This window comes from Dufourea novaeangliae, unplaced genomic scaffold (assembly GCF_001272555.1).
Source record: "Dufourea novaeangliae isolate 0120121106 unplaced genomic scaffold, ASM127255v1 scaffold89, whole genome shotgun sequence".
NCBI lineage: Eukaryota > Metazoa > Arthropoda > Insecta > Hymenoptera > Halictidae > Dufourea > Dufourea novaeangliae.
In genome coordinates this window covers 1,848,404-1,870,051 of record NW_015373988.1, presented here as the reverse complement: position 1 = coordinate 1,870,051, position 21,648 = coordinate 1,848,404, and positions in this window count along the sequence as shown.

The window sequence follows — 21,648 nt, the reverse complement described above, 5'->3', positions numbered from 1 at the left end:
TTTATATATTCTGTTACGTTTAGTGAAGTTTAAGTGTGTCATCAAGTCGTGTTAAGTTATTTAAATTACACCATGTCGTCACACACAATCACGTCATCTTCCAACAAGCTCCGCGATATTCATTTATCAACGAACAGTGACAAATCGGGATTTTATCGTGAGTACGCAGCAACAGGTAGTGTACAATTTTGTTACATATTGTAGGTGCTATTGCCTTGGTTGTGCTTACTAAATTCGTAATTCGTGAGTAAGATTTGCTTTCGTTACGCTGTTTATACAGAAAAATTCTCGATGAGTGTTCGTACGCTCTTCCATGTATAAATTCCAACGACCAGTATTTTGAACAGCTTCTTGAAAGTGCTAGATTTTTCGACAATGTTATAGTTACTTAACTTTAATATCCATCAACAATCCCTTGAAATCCACAATTGGAAGGTCACGAATACTTCTGTGACTCATTGTACACGTTAGAATGTTGCGTCCATCGGTATTTACAAGTATTACATAAAAGAAAAATGATTTCTGATTCTGAGTTTCGCCAAGCATTTTACCGAGTACGCGTTGAATTAGGCAATGACTTGCCGCCCTTTCGGGAAAAAGGACCCTCTAGGTTTCTCTCGGATCGTTAGTCTATCTCTAGAAAGATTAATGGCCGTCAAGGTATTTCGTCCTGAAGAGGTAAAAGGGATCGCATTCATCTTTTTCTTTCGCTTCTTTTTTCTGAACTTATTTCTCACGTCGAAAAAATATGGATGCTTTTTCCCTTCAACTGCGGTCATAAATTAAGCAGCATTGGTCGATCACCCTTTTAGAGGGACACGTTGTATTCTACATAAAATATATGACGATCGGTGTCTCAGGTAATAATCAACCGTCGAACGATAGTAAACAACAGCCGTAGGGTGCGTAGGACGGAAGTAAATCTGGCATTACGAGGCGAAACTGGCGTATGTGGATATTCGATAACCTTGTATCTTTTGTATGAAGAATAATCTTTTATCCCTTTTTTAACCCTCTAGTATCCAGGTGGAGTTTCAGCGACTCTGCCGAATCTGTTTGTTTATTCCCTTATTTTGAGTAGTTTTGTCAATTGAAGGAATCAGATGAGTGTAACGCTCTAATAATTAGCGTATTTTTGCGAAATATATGTGCAAAACTCCATCAACCGAATATTTTGAAATTTTGTTTATTTATTTAGACACTAGTAACCTATTAATTAGCATTTCCTTTATTTATTCAAAACTGTCCCAATTACCGTGCGAACAAAAAAGAATATTTCGTTATGTGTATAATGTACTATAACTTGATGTCAGGTGATTCTACATGAAAGAATAAATCGAAAATGTGGAGTTAATATTTTTCTTTTTTTTTTATATGAAGCGTTGCTTCCCTGAATAAATCGATGTTGAAAGTTCATCGAGTACTCCTGCACTCGACTATGACCTTGACTTGACAGATCTCGCGATAGAGTAGCACTTGCTATATTTGTATTGATAAACATTACCAATGTCCTGGCTCATAATCGGATTGGTGTCAGTAATTGTCGGTTGAAACACGCACTTTTTATCATTTCTATATTATATGGTTTCGTACAGTAATCGAACAGCTAAACTAGAAAATAATTCTTGTATTTGAATAATTGAAGACTCTGGTGCAAGGGTCAGTTATCTTGAGGAATTTCATTTTTTCAGGAACTGAAAGAAACTTCGCCAACAATAAAAATTGACGTTTTTTTCGCTAGTGTTGATTTCGGGATTTGGCAAAATTATTTTTTAAACAAACTTTTTGGTTTGAATTGTAAAAAAGAAAATACAAAATCGATATACATCATATTATATTGTTAAATTTAGCCCCGTTTATTCAGACACCTTTTCGCCCTTTGGAGATGAAATTTCCAAAAATTCTGAAATTATTATCCAGGCATCTGAATAAGTAGCATTTTAAAGTAAAAAGCAGTAGGATATCTCATCGGAATTAAGAGATAGTAAAGATTCCGAGAAAATAAATTTTATCCCTTTTCACCCTTTTAGGGGTTGAATTTAGAAAAATCCTCTCTTAGCGGATGCCCCGTCCTAAGGGGAAGCTACCCTAAAATTTCACGTTCCTAGGTTCAGCGATTTGGGCTGTAAGTCTTACAATAAAACGTCAACTACTTGTGTTTTACATACAACTCTGTATTTTAGACAAATAGATCAAGTTATATCATACTTACAAAGAAATCAAGCATAGTACAGCATTCGGAAATAGAAAATGGGGGAGTATGAGGGTTAAGTATCAGATCCCTGCGGTATTCAGCTATGGACGTTAGAAAATTTTAAACGATGAAAACCGCCGGCTGCGAATGTGTTAACAATACCTCGCCAGACTTACAAAATTACTTTCTGTTTCCTGTTTCTCGCCGTTAGAAGGGCAACGAATAAGTGCCAACAGTACACTATCGCGGGAACCTAAATACATAGGCTGGTGTATCGGGCTGGAAATGGATGGATCGGGGATTGCAGGATGGGAGGATAACGAGTCGCCTAACGACCAATATCGATTTTCTCACTTTTATAACGCCAACATATGAATATCAACCGTACGGGTTTGCGTTTTCCTTCCTTCATTCACCTTGGCCGGTTCATTTTTCCCCTCTCGTTCTATTGTGCTATATCTCGGTCCCTGTAACCTACTTCTTTTCAAGGCACTCACAGTGAAAACAGAGGTGGTTCGCATAAAGCGACTCTAGCTTGCCATCAAGACAGACCGCGAAAACTCGACTGCGTCACTTCTGTGCCAAATTATACCGTTGAGTTTGTATAATTTACGCTTAGACTGGGTACTCACGTTCCCCACATTTTGGAAGTACAGTAGAGCCTCCCATATCCGCACCCCCATTATCCGAATACTCTAATACCGTTCTGGTATCCGGAAGTTCTGTTATCCGAATAGCTGTTTCGTAGCAATGTTTACATACAATCTTATATACACTTTCCCGTATTCGGTCAGACGAATTCTGTAGAATAACAGTCGAGTATGAAGCTAACAGCGTGCGATATTACAATGGCAACTAAACGAAAACGTGTAGTTCTAACTATTGAAACGAAATATAAAATAATTAAACAGCTCGAAAATGGTGAAAGTGCAATGAAATTAGTCATTTTGTTGAAAAACTTAGGCGATTTAGTAATTTTTTTTTTATTATTTTAAACGGTTATATGTATCATCAAGTCGGAATTTTTTTGTGAATGTACTATAGTTCTTAAGCTTCCATGTTAAGAGGATGATACCAGCCCTTAAAGTTAAGGTATGGAAAAAAATGTTTCGAACATTTCGGAAACTAGAACAAGAAGGAAAAAATTGTTTTCTTTCAAATGGTGTATTTTTGAATGGAGAATTTAGTTACATAAGAAACTTTAAGAAAACATTGTTTATTTAAATAATATATACAAAATTTTTATTTTTCTAAACTCTAGTTTTCGAAATGTTCAAAATAATATATTTTCATCCTGTAACTTTGAAGGCTGTTATCGCCACCTTAACATCGACGATGGGAACACAATAAAAGGAAATACGTGTCAAATATTTTTTGGCGAACTATCTCCTATATAAGTTTCCCTTATTAGAATGGATTGATCCGAGAATATCAGTTTAGAGTATGAAAGTATCGATGGTATCATAGCAGGTCTTATTTAGAGTATGAAATTTAGAGTATGAAAGTATCGATGGTATCATAGCAGGTCTTATTTAAAGTATGAAATTTAGAGTATGAAAGTATCGATGGTATCATAGCAGGTCTTATTGTTAGCCCCATCACTAATTAGTGCACTTGTCGAAGATGAAGTGAATATAATAAGGCACTATAAAATTGTTGAACGTGTTTTGAATTAAATATTGTTTAGAAGATCTTAGAACTCGATGGACAACTGGACCAGAGTATACAGTCTCTATGAATCAATAGATTTTCTTCGTACAGACTAGATGACAGATAACACTTATGAGGGCCTGTGTACACACATGTTTCTTGATATCATACGGCTGACTAATATTCATCATCTATCATTCCATCAAGACAGACCGCGAAAACTCGACTGCGTCACTTCTGTGCCAAATTATACCGTTGAGTTTATATATATAGTTTTATGAAAACTACCGTCACATCTTCCCTTGGGTCTGCTAAATTACCCTGCAACTTTTTCTTCCCATAACAATAAGTATTTGATCGAGTCAGCTAAATGTCTATAAAAAAATATAGTACACCGACCAGAAAAGACAGTTTTTTGTGTAGTGGTTAGTATTCGAGAAAATTGAGTATGAAAAATTTGATCAAAGATGTCAGTATTATTCCTGAAGGACTTGAAAATACATATATAAAAGTTTGCACAATTGTTTAGTAGTTAAAGTACATAATAAACTCTTTGCGCCATTTAATGATTGCGAGAATACCATATACCTTTACAATCGTTACTATTTCACGAGTAATCACACAGGTAGTTCAGAGTTTAGAGTGAAGCCAGTCACTTTATAGGGTACTTGAAGTGATAGCAAACAAGGCGACGGTTTACAGCGGCGGTATACTTTACTTCCGTAAACATTGAACCAAATTTAATGTTGGCGATTACGATTGTATTTTACTTTCTATCTGATGCGGGTGTTACGACACTTGGAGGTTCTTCGATCAAAGTTGTTATTGTCTGTTTTATAGTAGAATGAAACATTGATTATACGAATTCACGTGTTGGGTAATTAAATTCTTTTGAGGAATCGAAGACTGCTATTTCGATACGAAAATTAATATTTACAAAACCATACTGAAATATCTTTTAATGTGTAAAAATTAAAATGGACGGTATTAAACTTTATTGAAATTTTTATTTTAATACGTTTTGTAATTTAGGATACGCTATAAATAGATACACAACCACAGTCTATTTATTACTTCCATAGTGTCGTTCAACATTGAAAATACACATTATGAATGCTTCGAATAAACATAATCCGCTATGAAAAATAATATTATTAGTAGATTACGTATAATGCTTACGATCACTAAAAATTAAAGAGTGTAATTTTAAACTCATAATCACAACTGAAGATGTTGATGTGAATTTATAATTTTAAAAATTAATTTACAACAGTGGTAAAAAAAGGGATAGGGATATTATTCAATTTCGTGGATTTTCCTGTTTTTCTTTTAGATTTTTAAACATAAGTAATTAATTTATTACTTTCTGGTAATAGATTTCAAAAATATTTTAATCTATAATTCAAATGAACAATCGATTTTAAATAAAAATATTTCAACCGCAAATATACTAGTAATATTAAGTGAATGCAACGCTAACACAGTTAGTGGTATAACAGAAATTAATGAGGAACTCAGAAATAAAAGCAAAAGACTTCGAAAGCTAATATCTATTAAATTCGTTAGCGAGTGCAATAACAGAGGGACAGTGCAAAGTTAAATGGTTTAGTGACAAAACTTTGAGTTCTTACTTTCCCATGAATTCAATTTCCCGCCTTTCATGGAGCAGCCGCGATCGTAATTAAAAATATTGTTACGTCGTCCATCGCGTATAACGTTAAAAACTGGGCGAGACCTGTTAAAGGAATCTGTAATTCAATTTAAATTTGCCGGGAAAAAGGCGTACGGTTAAGTAACTGCTGCAAAATAGTAAAAAGTTGATGCAAGTCATCTGGTAGAAAAAGCGTTTTTATAACAAATATTCCTCGTATAACGCAATATTTTGGTTTCAATCAAATGTTCTGTAGTATATTTATTTTAAGTGTTCTGCTTGTCAATAATGTAACGAGCTGACTAGGAGATGTTCAGGCTGATTCACAAATTTAGACATTAATTTATCGAAATTAAAATTGCATAAACATTTCCTTCTTGTCCAGTAAATGACTGCTATATTTTTGAAATATTTTTAGTAAGATTGTACATTAATGTTTGCTTAATACGCTAACTTTTGTTTTCTTCACATAAGCTCGTGGATTGCCACGTCGATGAATTTCTGATGTTTGCACGCTGCGTGCGAACTATCATTGTTTGACTATTATAACTCGTCCTCGAGTACGTGACAGATGTCTCAGATACCTTTTAGACGGATGGTGGTAACATTCCGGATTTATTGGAATTTGAACGATTCCGTGTCCAATGTAGCAACCCTCTTCACACAACCAACGAACTTATCGTCCGTTGTCATGGTTTTGGGAAGATTATTATTTTTATTATCATTTGTTAAATACGATAGAAATAAAGTCAGAAATATTGTACAACGTGTGAATAATTCAAGAAACAAATCAAACTGAACAGCGCTGACCTTTATATCTAAAAAGTTGGACTTTGTGACATATAGGGAAAAACTAAAACCAGGATCGTGTTCAACAATCTGTAATTTATATAGAAAACCAGGTTCAGTTCCATCATTTTGGAACACGTTGGACAGTGTAATTAATTTTGTGCGACTGGTGAAAAATTTGATGTAGTGGAAATTCGAAAACGACATTACCTATTCATTAAGGTGATTGATGGATTTTTGAAGAAGGGCGAGGCCTCTCGAGAATTCGTATTTCTCCCTGATTGGCGATAATCTCAGTCGAAGGCGTTTCCTTAATTACAAATTATGATGGGTTGAGCCTTGAAGGGGAAGGAATAATTCCTGGCTTACCCAAGTTGCCATGGTGGTGGAAATCGAGGCGAAACGCACGCGAGAAGCTAATTAAGCACGTGATCAAGGTTTTTCTTGACCACACCGAGTTTGCGAATGTCTCCAATGGGACGGTTTTATGGCCTTTTTGTTCGTTGAGCCAGTGGTAATTACTGGGACGCACGGGAGGGACTGTAGACCAAACGTTGGAAACCGTCGTCTATTGTTTGACGCTGAAAGGTATCCAAAATTCGTGGCAGATGTGGAACAGTCTAAAGACAATTGAAAGAAATACAATTGGAAGAAATAAAAGTGAAAGAAATAAAATTGAAAGAAATAAAATTGAAAGAAATAAATTTGAAAGAAATAAAATTGAAAGAAATACAATTGAAAGAAATGAATATATAGGGTGTCATGTAATTGGTAGTCGAACGGGGTAGGGTAAGTAACCCAATTATGGATGGTGTCCGTATTATTGAGGGTTAACTATATTTCTATGAATTAAAAATACTGTAGGGGAGACCACGAACAAAGGTAACAATTTTTCTTTTTGAGTGTGTAACTTTTGAATACAGTAGAATTTTTTTAAAATTCAGTATATGTACAATATATTAAACAGGTAAACAAGTGTTTTACCAGCAAAGTTACCTTTACAATTTATTATGTACAATTATAATAACAAGTTTTAGGTTGTAGCAACGTTTCTAATGTCTTTAAGATCATATTTAAATGTTGGCAAACTTTGAGTGGGCCAATGTTGTATTACCATTGTAAATTTCTTGTTAATTAACCAATTAAAATTATTGTAACTTTTTCATAATTTTTTCGTCGTAGACCCTATTTTTGGAATTTGTAGGCAAAAACACTAACCATATCCCAACTAACTCCCAACTGGTGGCTACCTTTGGCCATCTATAAATGCTAAAGAAATATATAAAAGGAAAGGTGGCGGGGAACAAAAGCGTTCCAGCGATTCCGTTTCTGTTGTTTTAACATCAACCCCTATAATGCATCTGTTATTCGCAGACGCGATGAAAAACCGAGCGCCGCCGGAAAGCATTACCGATCAATGCGTTCCGTTCCTGTGATTGCCTCGCTGTAAAGCGCGATAGGCTTGCGAGGCTCCAATATCGGCTGAAAAGAATTCGCTTTGAACTCACGTACGATATTGAGGAGGCGTCGAGATGTTCCTTGTATTTTGTATGGCCTTGCTCCCGTGGTACTGTAAGGTTGATTTCCTCGTTCATTTTTTACGTCCAGTTCAGCAGTTGACGTTAAAATGCGTTTAACGTCGATCATACATACATTGAAATTTTCAATTAATATTTAGTTCAAATCGTTTAATCGTTTTTTACTCTGTGCCGAAGTGGAATCGACATTGTACAGGGTGGGCCACGTAAGTGGACGGAGCTATATCCATTATATTGTTAAAAATAGGACTGAATGTCGAAAGTCAAACTGGAATAGTTCTAGATGCTCCAGATTCTTCTGTTCCTTTTATGGATTTTATTAGGTGTACAAATTAATTAACTGGTCTTTCCAATTAATTATCGACTCGAAATCGTCATTAGTTTTTTGTGAGAGGATTCGGTAACTGCCTGAGAAATGGCATAAATGTTTAGAAGGTGGGGGAGAATATTGTCAAGACTAATTTAAAAAAAAATTGTTGTTCTGTTTTAACGAGCGTGCGAATACATTTTTTTACCCACTGTAGGTAGGTGTCTGCCGGAGCGTTAAGTTTTTCTTCGCGAGTGCGAAACTATCCAGTAACTCATGAACGGTAGCGTCTATACTATAGCTAATTGGCTATCTTATAGACAGAATCGGGGAAGCAGCTCTCTTTGTCTGATGATACCTATCCTTCGGATATTCCGTAATACGATATGACAAATGCCGAAGCATTCTTGGGATGGATAAAAGCAGGAGTCGATTTCCCCTTAATCCCAGCCGTATAAGCAACCCTAACCGTGAAAAACATGTGCACTCGAATATAAGAATATCTTGTTACAGTTATTAGGTTGATGGGAAATAAAAAGCTGATCACCTTTCATATCTTCCGTGCTCGAATTCTAATGGTTCGAGTAGAGAAAATGAAATTCCTGTCTAATGTGGTTTAGTTTATTTCCGTGAATTTGAATCTTTATCGTCAGACTGTAGATTTTTATGCAAATTTAAATTTGTATAAAATACTTTTGAAAAATATATATATACTGTATACTTTTGAAAAAAATACTTTTGAAAAATATATTGTATATACTGTATACTTTTGAAAAAAATAATGTAGTACCCTAAAACTAAGTGTCACGTGTTTTTTTTTATATCTGCGGATATTCGGTTTAAAGGGATGAAATATCCGTTCAAAGATTTAATGTGTAACAGGTCTAATTGGAATTTGTTATAGAAATATTTAATTTTTTTGAATTTTAGTTGGGATAAAATATTTTTTTGTCTAATAGAACCCATTGTGAAAGTGTAATTTTTCGGAAGAATTTATCTATTTTAGGGTAAACTAACCCAATGTTCAATTTTTCTACTACATAAAAAAAATTTGTTTGTGATGTAAAAAAGAAATAATACTTATTCTGTAAAATGATCAAAAATTACGCGACACTTACTTTTTGTGTTGTCAGGGAATAGTAGGACTGTTCTTTTAATTATTTTCATCCATGTGATTATATACAAAGTGAATAAATTCAGCATATTCTAATTGGTGTCATTATATTTAAAGGAGATAAGTTTCTTCAGCAACGTTTTCTAACGACGACATGTCGTGTTGGAGTTATAAATTTTGAATGCGTGTACAATAGCTAGTATATTATAATAGCACATCGATCATAGGAAACGATTAGGCGACACAATGTTCAGACAATCAAATGATCAAGTTTTTTCGTAAAATGAGTATTTCTTATAGAATATTCATTTGTACGTATATTAATGACATTTTAATATTTTACTCACTTTCTATTGTGTAGATTAAATGTTTTCTATATTAATTTTTTTTTAGAAGAAGTGTTATTCTATAATATGTTTCACGTGATATAAGAACTGTTTCCAAAGCAACAAATGCTTCACAATTATTCGAAATTCTAATAATTATCAAAGTTTATTATTTTGTTTTGTTTATTCCTCTATTAATAACAACTAGTGATTTGGATCAAAATTGAAACATTGTGCGAAATATTAGATTCTAAATTGAGAGAAATAAAAGTGTATACTCAATTTTGACTCTCACTGTATGTACTTATGATTTTGTATCGATGGACTCTAAGTGGTCTACGATTTTATTTTTCTAATAAAAAAAAATTAATCTCCGAGATGAACGGTCCTCTGGTTAACGGTTAAGGAATGCTCCACTAAACGGTGTCCATTTGATCGTAGTTCCACCTATAAAGGATGTCCCACCTAATTCTGCCACCCTTAATAACTCTCATTTGTCATGGTACAAAAAAATAGTTCTGGAGAAAATTAGTGTATTTTAGGGGGCAAATTAGGCTATGAAATTGAAGGTCATCTCAAGGTCATATCTTCTGAGATTTCTCTAATGGTAACGTTTTCTTAAATGGAATGCCTTATTTTTTTGTTTGCCGTTACAAAGAGGTACAAAAAGGTTAGCTCGGACTACGATCAATTGGACACCATTTAGTGGGGCATCCCTTAACCGATAACCAGAGGACCATTTGTCTCAGAGATTCATTTTTTGTTTACTAGAAAAATAAAATTTGTTGTATTTTTAATTTTTTTCTTCCGTGACAAATAAGAGAATAATTAATGGTGGCAGAGTTTGGTGGGACACTCTATATAAGACAGTTTTAAACCGGTCCGTTTGATACATGCTCGTTTCGATTAGATGGATCTCATGACGTTTACACGTGCACATGTCATTGCGGGAAACGAGGGGCCGCCGGTGTGCAGCGGTAAAATTATTGTGACACAAGGCGGGCAGCACGCGAGGCTTGGTGACCCGCAAACAGCGCGAGACACCCCATTCCATAAAAGCCGTCCATCAAGCATCAATAATGCAGAAGGGTCGTGGTGTGGCCTTGCCGCGAGATATCGACCCGCGCGCGAATATCGATTCTTTCCATCCGGTGGAGAGAGAAAGAAAGAGATAGAGGTACTGTAGAGGCCTCTGCTACAAAGTAACCACCGTTGTTGCGTTCACCTTGCGGCTTTGCATTTTTCCCATTACCTTGTAACACTTTTCCCCAGTTTCCCGTTTTCTTTCGCGCTTCCGTCTCGACGATCCATCAACCCACTGGGCACAGTAGGTCGGAAAAGTTAACGGGATTGCCCATGTTTTGAGTAATGTCGTTTTTTTACTCCAATTTTCAGTGCAGAACAATAATATTTACGTTTATTTTTAATGATCGACTTTCTGACTCCTCGTTTTTCATGACCATTTCCCATTTCTAAACTAACTTTTCGACTCCATCTTCAACAAATTTTGGAGGTTTTGCAGTGTTGATTTTAAGTGCTCGATACTGTTGAATTTTTTAATTTTTTAAGAAAAATTTCTAAAAATTCTCCACTTCTCAACATGCCTGTTGTTAATTATCCGATTATATTATTTGCATTTTAATCCTAGCGACAGTAAAATTTAGCACTCTTCTATCGTGCGAAAATGTAAGGCTAAAGGGTGAATGATTTGTCTCTGAAAGATCAAGGTTCGTGGAACTTTTCTTAACAAAGAGTAAAGTATTGAATTTCATGTTTGATTGAAGTCTGGGAAAAAAGGAACAATTTACTATGGAACTGTACATTATTGTGCGAATATTGATACTTTTCTAGTGGAAGGAGCCCGCGGTTAAAAACAGATTCACTTTCTGCTGTCAAGAGTATTGGTTTCAATAACTCTTATCATCCTTCATCTACCTTCTCCTTTATTTTCACGTATCATATTCTTTACACGCGTACCCTATTGGGTAAAACATGTAAAATGTGTAGTAGTTATTGCGATATTTCACTATTTTTGAGGAAACTTCATCATGGTTATTTGAAAATGGAGTTATCGTCGTTCACTTTCATTGCTTACTCTGACTCGGTCCATGTCCTCTTCATCCGTATGCGGTAAAGAGCTTCCGGGTGCAATGAAAGTAAACATGCGAAATGGGTCATGTGCTAATGAAAATTTGTTCCCTTATATTTGCGATATTTTCTGAAGAAAACGTTTTTCACAAGTCAGAGACCAAACGCAATGTTATTTAGACTGTCATTAATTTCTCCGTAGAAACATATTTTTATTTGCAGATTACAGAACTTATTCACATTATGCCTAATTAACAATAGAACTCTTACACAAATTATTAAAATATTATAACTGTGTATTTTCTGAGATTCGTCGTAACTTTTGTTGCAATACTCAGGGTGTAACAAAAATGTTGGAGGACCCGGAAATGGAAGACTCGTGAAGTGATTTGAAATGAGTTTTTGGCAAGAAGTGGATGGTCTCTAGGGGGACATAATCTGGTGTAATTAGTTTCTGTAAATGACCTGGTAGAAATTATAATGTGAAGGTGACACACGTTTTTTTTAAATAGAATTATATACTTTAAAATACAGTAATCGATCCACCTCGGCACACCCTACAAAACAGTATTGACCTATTTATGTCTAAAAATTATTAGTTTAAGATATACATATTTTAATCTCAGTGTGTACTGGAAATTTATTGTCATTTCAGGGAAGGTGCAGATATTTGTACTTTCTAAGTATCACTTTGCAATACTCAGATTAAAGTCTCTTCTAAATTAATCATTTTTTGACATAAATAGGTTAATACTTTTTCTATTTCCGTGATTTTTGATTCTATTTAAAAAAACGTATGTCATTTTTATATGACCTCTACTTGGCCATCTATAAATAAGTAATTAACCAAGTTGTCCCCTTTGAAATCAACAATTTTGTCATACAGTGGATAGTTTTCCAGTAGTTTGTATGTTACGTTTATAAATGGACACCCTGCAGGTACAAATTGTTCCATTTCTTTTCTGAAATATCGCAATATGATAACGTAAGTTTGAACAATGAAATTTGTATCGAATAGAAGCGACTGGTGGAAGACAGACATACATGAAAATTCTTCGGGATTGAAATTTCGCGAGGATCGAACATTTTCAAAGGAAAATACTGAGTATCGTCCAGGGCCAGCGGTTTTCTCTCGCAAAATTTCAGATTTTGCCGGGATAAGGTACTGGTTCCCTCTTTTTCTCAATCTTTTATCAAAGGATGCGCAGAATCATTTATAACCGTGTATCGACTGTTACGCAGACACCACGGAATAATTCACGAGGATTTTCCGGATTTGATTTTCCTTTCGCGCTCGTGTTACTTCCGCATCCGTGCAAAATTGATCTGACCGAGGAATAAATTCTCCCTTTTCTCTGTTCTGCGCGGGACAACGAGCGTAGTCATCGGAGGAAATGGATACAAAGATTGGCTCAACGGCTGGCGAATTGAATTTTTATTTAAATACCCGTAGGCGATATGAAATTATTTACCGGGATTCGTACTTCGGTTATGATTCAAGCTGTGCGTAGATACAGATGGCAATGAAAGAATTCGAACGATAGAATTCTCAGGAAGACATTACAGTAAATCCTTGATGAGTGTTCGATGGCTCCTTGGTACTGAGAAGGAGAGGTCCCCAGGTGTAACGCTGATATTTTAACCCCTTCGCACCGGTGGACGAAATATCATCCGTCACTTTTTAAATTGTGGTTATAAAAGTTACTGGTTTAAAGACTTCTCTAAAATTCTAGAATTCTCAACATTCTACAGTTTCTCTTACAATACGTTTTTCTATTCTGATTCGAAACCATTTTCACAAATCCGATATATTTCGTGGCAATAGCTTTCCGCGCGATAAAAGGCACCCGTTGAAAAACATAGTTTTTTAATCTCGTAGAATTGCAATTCCGCGAGGCGAGGTTTTTAAACTATTTACAATCTCTGAAAATAGCCGCTCGAATTGCATAGCTCGAAATAATAGCAGAGACGCTCGGGAAAATATTCGAGGAAAATTCGACCGACTTTGAGGGACCCAGTTAACTTTGAGTCGAGTAATTCCGTGATTTCGGGGTTAAACGCGGAAATTGGATTACACGCGTAAAAGGATCGGTTCGCGTGAGAGTGTCGAGTGTTTCGCAACTTGTAATCCCGTCTCGCGTGCGGATTCGGGAGATTTGATTTCTTTTTTTTTCTTTCGTTCCTTCCTTGCTTTTACGTAGGCCCCCCCCTGGTCTCGGTGGAAAATTTATATACACACGAATCGTGGCTTTCAATCATGCGCCCACCCCACGTTCGGGGTTGGCTTTGATGTTTTCCACGTGGCGGAGTGTAGGTTGGTAGGGTGAAAATGGGCATGGTTCGTTTCGTTCTAAGAAACGAATTCATAACCGTTAGCAAGGACGGTTTATTGGATACATTCAGCTGTAAAAAAACAGCCATTTTTTAGGATTTTTGTAAAAATAACTACGAGTATAATACACGAAACAAACAATCAGTCTGGGATTTATTAGTATACGTTTTGAGGTATGAAAAAAATGTTGTTCATCTTATTTTGTTTAATATGTACTGAACAAATCAACAATGACTGTGACGTTCAAAGGAATTGTTGCCCAAACGGTGTACATAAAATCTCGCGATCCACTCATTCGAAATTAAAAGACCAAAGGTTTTCCTAAAACTTACAGGGATGGTGATCGTATCAACACTTCTATTGAAAAATAATGGAACTTCGCTGAATGGTAGATGATACTTTCGATATAATTACTATTCACTTGTCAAAATGTTTTAAATAATAAGTGATCTACGTTCGCGTGCACCAGTAAAATAATAAAGGGTAACCAGCAAATGGGAACTAATTCGAACTTCCTTGTTTGAAATCATTGAATCTAGATGAGTATCCGAAGCTAGGAGGTTGGAATATGAAGTTTATTTTAATTCGCCCATTAAGTGTTTAACCCTTAATATTTTAAGAGTAATTTAAGCCCAAGGTGACTGAAATGGTCAATTATTCTACTTAACTGCATGCAAGTGTATACACGTGCTCGATGCTTCTACGTAGATATTTAGAAAACTCGAATTTTTCTTACTATGTGGGTCACAGCTGTTTACGTTTTATGGCAAAATCTTCTCTTATGTTCCGCAAAGTGGAGTATATTTACTTTTTTAATAATGATATTAATAATTTTTCCAACGAATCTGATTAATTATCTGATTATTTTTTTAAGGTATACCTAAATCGTAATTTAATGTGAAATGGTAACAACAATTATAAATAAAATAGGTACTTATAGTAAAATTGATGAATCTTCGTCTTTTTAATTAAATAATTCAGTTATTGTATGAAATCTTCCGAATTTAAAAAAAAAATAATTTTGCAATGATCATAATGTCCCTATGAATGATTAACAAAGTCAAACGGTTGATAGAATATCGTAATTATTACCAATTAATTAGAATATCATGAATAGGAAGGTGTAAAACATTTAAATAAAAAGTCCAACATTACAGCTTGAACATACAGTTTTGGTCTGTTTATCTACATTTTTGTTTTCATAAATTTTATTCATAAAGATAAATAATTGAATTTGAAAGCATATAACACGGCCGGACATTATAAAAGTTACCTTGGGACGTTATAAAAGTTTATTCATCACTTATATCAATTTGTTCATTTCATCGTTCCTGCCTCTGATGAATTCAGTCTAACATATAAAGGAAAATATTTGGTTTGGTATTGAAATTAGTATGACGTCAACTTCGAAACCGATCACACAAAACCCATTCCTATTACTTCGAAGTAATTTAGAACATAAAATAAAATTAGACTGTCAAAGGGTTAAATAAATCTCAGTCTTCCGTAGCATCGTTTGTTTCTCGGTTCTCACACGGAAAAAGAGAATAATCCAGTATCGTTCTCGCGGCAACGAAAGGAGGTGACAACTCGAAAGAGACACGTTCATATAGAATTATCTTCTTTTTTTCCACCGGCAAAGATGCACTTCACGTTCCGAGACAATGGGGGGAACTTGTGCTCGGCGAGGTCAGCTTCTTACCGGAAGATGAAGTAGCGCGGAAAGAGCGCTCTTCACGGCACTGGAGTATACAAACAGGTCGCTAATGGGCGCTTCTGCACATTCTATTTCAGAGGGATCCGACGGGACAATTCTCGTTCCTTTCTTACCGCGACGATCGAATCGGACATTCCTTTACAAACCGAAAGGAATAATTCCTCGGGGAAATACAAAGACAGCCATGTTCTTTCGATGATTCGCCAATTTAACGAGATTAGGTTGTGTATTTGGAACCCAGAGCCAGAGTGTATTAAGTCACAATTTTCAAATTTTAGAAGAGAGCAAATGAAAGGTGTAATAATTTCTACCATCGGTAAGAATGAAAAATTTGACACGGGAATAACTGCAATAAATACGGGTAATGAAAAATAATTTCAAGAAAGCCATGATTGGGTAAAAGAAAAATATATTAATACTAAAGAGGATATGTCAAAATCTGTTGACCTTCGTACATACGTCCTAAACCAATTAATAACGAGATATTTACAAAACAATTTCTAAAGGGTGGATTCCAAATGCAAAACTAAGGCAAAAATCAAGAATGACGAAATTGTGTTTGAGGCTTCACTTCCGAATTATTAATTGTTGAAAATACGTATGACGCGAAGCCAGTTACTCCAAAAAAGACAATGTCATTTTAAGATCATAGTATACTGTATATAGTAGATAAAACTTACATGATGTCATTTAAAACAAAAGATCCACGGTCTTCAAATAACCTTGCAAATAACATTAAACAAAAAATTTGTTTGTACCACCATTTTGCCCCCTTGAGTAATACATGTTTTGTCTTAGACTTATTCTCCATTTTCGATCCCAACAGATATATTCAGGTGTTCTGTTTTTCATGACTGACCCTGTATACATACGTATACTATATGATTAATAATCATTGATTATAGATACGCGAGCATAATTAATAATACAGGATGAGTCAATACGAACTACTATCTAAAATAACTCGTTACCTATTGATTGCATCAGAAAACGTTTTAATGAATTATGTAGCATTTTAAGGGATGCGTCGGATGGATACAATTTGATTTTTTTATATTTTATTTTTTTGAGATATCAAGGTGACCTTGAGGTTTTTAGTCTTTGAAATTAAAAACAAGATGCATTATCCTTGAGAACACTCAGGGTCACCTTGATATCCGGAAAAAAAATAAGATATAATGAAATCAAATTGTATCCCTCTGTTGCGCTCTTTAAAATGTTATATAATTCATTGATATGTTTTTTGATACAACTATGTAATAGGTAACGAGTTATTTTAGGTAGTGATTCTTATTGACTCAGTCTGTATATTGGAAATGTACCTATAGAAGTTTTTAATTTTACGTATTTGCTATGTGAATACTTCTGTTTACTCTTACAAAGAATGTGTGTATTCTTGTAACACACTCATAGATCCATTGTCTCTGTGACCTTGACATGGTTCTTTATATCCAACTAACCATATTTTTGAAATCAACGATTTCTGCGAAAGTCTCAAGTGTTCAGAAGATTCATATCAAAATATTCTAACCGTTAGATATTAACCGAAAAGTGTGGTGACGGTATTCTAATGTAACATATAAAATTACTTTCCACGATTTTCCGTCTTTATTGTTCATTAATAAGAGGATCTAAGCCAAGTTAGTTTCTTAATGAAACCCTCGACAATTGTGTTCTCTAACACGCGGCCACTCGGTAACCCATTACCTAAATTAGTCTCCTTGGCACCACGACAACGAGGTGATATTTATTTCATAGCGAAATCTAAACCACGACGCGAAGCTGGTTTTCCAGACCATTTGAGTTTTCTCTTAACCGCAACGTATCATGGATTATAAACGTCTGAACGCGTTTTTTGAAGACGGAGCTGCCGTAAATAATGAAGCCACTGGTGGCCTCCATTGTTTTACTGTACTGAGTACAGTGTAAATGTTCGAAGAAAATTATGTCATTACATATTCCAGGAGTATATCCGAATAGAAGTGTCGTACAGATCGTGCTATTTTATTTTGTAGATGGAAACATTCCAAAAGATCCGAATTAAAAAATCGTTATACCGAGAGATACTTTATTTTGAGATAATTTTCCACACAATTGTCTTAAACGTGTTAATATAGGCACGAACGCGCGCATGTTGCATATATTTTCAAAGTCGATTTCTTTAGAAACAAAATTATTGGACGAAAGCAACTTGGATATTTTCGACTTATCTTATGGGGTCTTAGATAATGTTGCTCGGACTAGATATTACTGCCCTCGATAATATCTCTAACAAAATTTATCTTATTCAATACCTGCCTTCGTCAATATTGATTAATAAGATATTCTTTACTTTTTGTTGTAATACTTACTTCATAAACTCCCTCCGAAATGTCTTATACTCGGATCTCCGTCGTTGCACAATTATCTTCCAGTCCCCTTAATTAACTTCATAACCTTTAACCACAACCGACTCGTCTCAGAGACGAATAATCCGACAACAACTACCTTGTAACACCTTTAACGAACTGAATGTTGTTGTTCTTCGTTATCGTTTCGGAAATAGTATGCCACTGATTGTCAGTTGAAGTTACTCGCACGTCTAGAGCTTCCAAAATTCTCCACCAGGCGGTGTTAGTGGAAGAAAAATTCAAATTTTTCTCAGAGACAAGTGGTGTGTAGTTACGACTTAAGACTGTAAATTATATGTATAAGTTAGAAATGTATCTTACAAGCCAGTTTCAAGTCTTCGTACTATTCCGTATTCTTATTCTACAATTAGCGCGAATAATGGTGTGTACTCATTGTTAGAAGTGTTGCAACGAGATGCAGATTTGTGATTATGGACTTTTCGATACCTCTCGCTTGGACCATCGCATTCGTTGTGTCTATCCCAAACCTAACCTCTCTCAAAACAACACGTAGCCTAGGACCCTTCCATAAATCCTTCCAAGGTAAAATACCGCTTATTCGCCTTTAAAACTATTTTTAACACACAATAATGTTGGCACATACAGTAATCGTTCAAAAGTTTGGAAGCAGTTAAATAAAATCTTTCAAAAAGTCAAGTTACAGATTTTGTTGTATTCGAGAAAACCAATTTGAAAGTATCAAAAAACCTATATTTTCCATAACATAAAATAAAATTGTAGGCATCGTGTTTATTAATTTCTTAATATATTATTTAACTGAATCCCCCTCATTATGTTTCAAAATATTTTCAGAATTAATTGGTACACACAGACAAAATTTTTTCTGCAAACTGGTCAAACTATGAAATCAATTTTTCTCTACAGACGGTTATTTTCAACGTATTACCAAAGAATAATTTGCTTATGTAGAAAATACGACTGCTTACAAACTTTTGGACGGTTGTGTGTCGATAGGAAAATATGACAAACTTCTGTTATTTCGTTTTTGTGGAAAAAATAGCAGTACGTGAAAAGAGATTTTATCGTGGAATTCAGCGTTTTGTCGAGCATATTTTCAACAAGCAAAGAACGCTTACGATGTAATATGTATATGAAATTTATCGATTAATACATTTGGTTAGACTTTTATAAATGAAAATTAATATTAGGAGCCAGCATTTGCATTTTAAGTTAGAGCTTGGTATCTACGTTTCACGAAGTGTTATTCATTTTACCAGTAAAACCACTTAAAAGTTTTAAATAAATTAAAGAGCTGACAGATTAAAATGAAATTCAGCTAAAACCTCTCTGTGTATTTACACTCGAAAATTTTAAGTCAAGCTTATAGGTAAACTTCATAAAACTTTATTTACGATTTCGGTACAGGTTATTTTACTAATAGAAGAAATAGAGCAAAAAGACTGCAATAAATAATTTTTCCTATAAATTATAATAGTCTGAAATTCATTTACAGTCTACTTGAATAATCTTTTAAGGCACTTTATTCAAATAATCCTCTCAATCCTCTTGCATTTTACACTTGCGAGCCAACAATTAATTGTTCTTGTGCTTCCTTCGTATCGTCAACAAAGCCACAAAAATTTGCGAAAGCATTCTCGTTTCGATGAAGGGTTCCAATTGAAATATCAATAACAGGCTTCGCTTGTGTTTTTTACCAAAACAATGGATAATAATAAAAAGTGTCCTTCGCGCATCGCGAACATTTTCATTCAATTAAAATTTCCAATTTCCGAAGCGACACGCCGAATGACGTATGGAAGACATTCGAAATTTTACGACAATTTGAATGGGCGTGAAGTCTTTACGATGCTTTAAAAAGGAAGAACGGAGAAAAGAGTTCGTTAAGTTGAAAGAAAGAGGGAAGGGGTGGGAGTAGGTCGTGGTTCGCTTTGAAATCAAACGTGACACTCAGATGAGCCGTGGTTCAAATAAATTTACCATGAACCCTCACATTTCACGTTTTCACGCCAGATTTTTGTAACGAAACGCGTGTCCTCGGGCGGCTGGTTCTGTTCGTAGAAGACGTCACGCGTCGCGGCACATTTTTATACGTGTGAAATGGTCCATTCATTCGACAGACACGTCAGCTATTCGAAAGATTTAATGTACGTCGAACAATTGGGTAAATAGATATACCTTGAGCTCAAGTAACATTGTCCTTTATTCATTTCTAATACGTTTTCGTTTGTAATAGAGGATCAATTTGGATAGGGTACCCTGTGGTCCAACTACAGGCTAGGGTCCAAATATGGGTTAGTTGCAAGTATAGAGTCATGTGCTTTACACTAACGGGAATAGTGAGAAACTACAACTAATAAAAAAGGAAGCTTATTTTAACTCCACATCATAAAGCAAACACGGTTTAGATATAATTGAAGTTACATTTTAACCCTTTCAGACCTGGTGGTCACATTTGTGTACATGAAGTTTCTTACAATTTTACATAAATACTTATGTACAGTGTGTTGCAGATCTATATTTTGCTTATAAATCAGAATTGAATAACATTCAATATGAATTCAATTGATCATTATGAATATAAATGGTACGTCATAGGTCTTCGATTTCCATAGAAACAAATACTGATTTCGTTAAAAAATAATTAATTAGTTATTGTTAGACATGAAATGTTATGTGTTTTTTTAATCGTTATTATTAGACAGCACTGATCATCAATGACGGACGAAGTGTAGACAGGAAACGGGAGTCGGTTAACTGCAGATATTTTGAGAATATAATTTACTAAAGGGCTATGCACTTTCAGTTAGCACCGTGAAATCATTCACCGAGAAGCACAATACTCTGAGGAATACAGTAAGGATTGCAAACATGTACGAGAGCGTGGAGAGAGGCAGTTTACTAGAGTACTATGTACGTTTGCCTGCGTATATGCTATGAACGGCTGGTTTGCCAGCAACACATGCTTAATAATTCGCCTGCTCGGCTAGTTCGACTTGATGTTAACTCTCGGGAGTTAGAATAGCACAAAAGCACAGTTGACATAAGTGTTCTATAAAAACGATCGGAGTCATGTGAATTCAAAAATATAAATGTTAAATGTCTAACAAAATGTGGGGCCAATTTTATTGCATTTTTTCATGACTGTTCAAACAAGGAGATCCATTAGAATTCGGTTCTGACCCACTGAATATAACTATTACGTTATTCTGTAAATAAATTGCAGTTTTCAGAATTATTTAGAAGACTTCATCGACATTACAGAATTCTATTATAATAGGATTATAATGGAACTATAATTTATTTTGAATAATTAATTTTATTCTGATCTGAGGTATATTATGTTCATACAAATTTATAAAAATTTGTCCTGAATTGAAACAATTATTGATTTGTTCCATACGTTACTATACATTCTCTGATTGTTTAATATTCGCAACTTCATTATCCAGAAGAAAAATTTTGAAAGAAGTCCATTAATTTTCGAGAATGATATACGAGAAGTTATAATTGACAATGAAAAAAAAATTTTAATTTATAAATAAAAATTTATAAAACCAACGCTATTTTCCG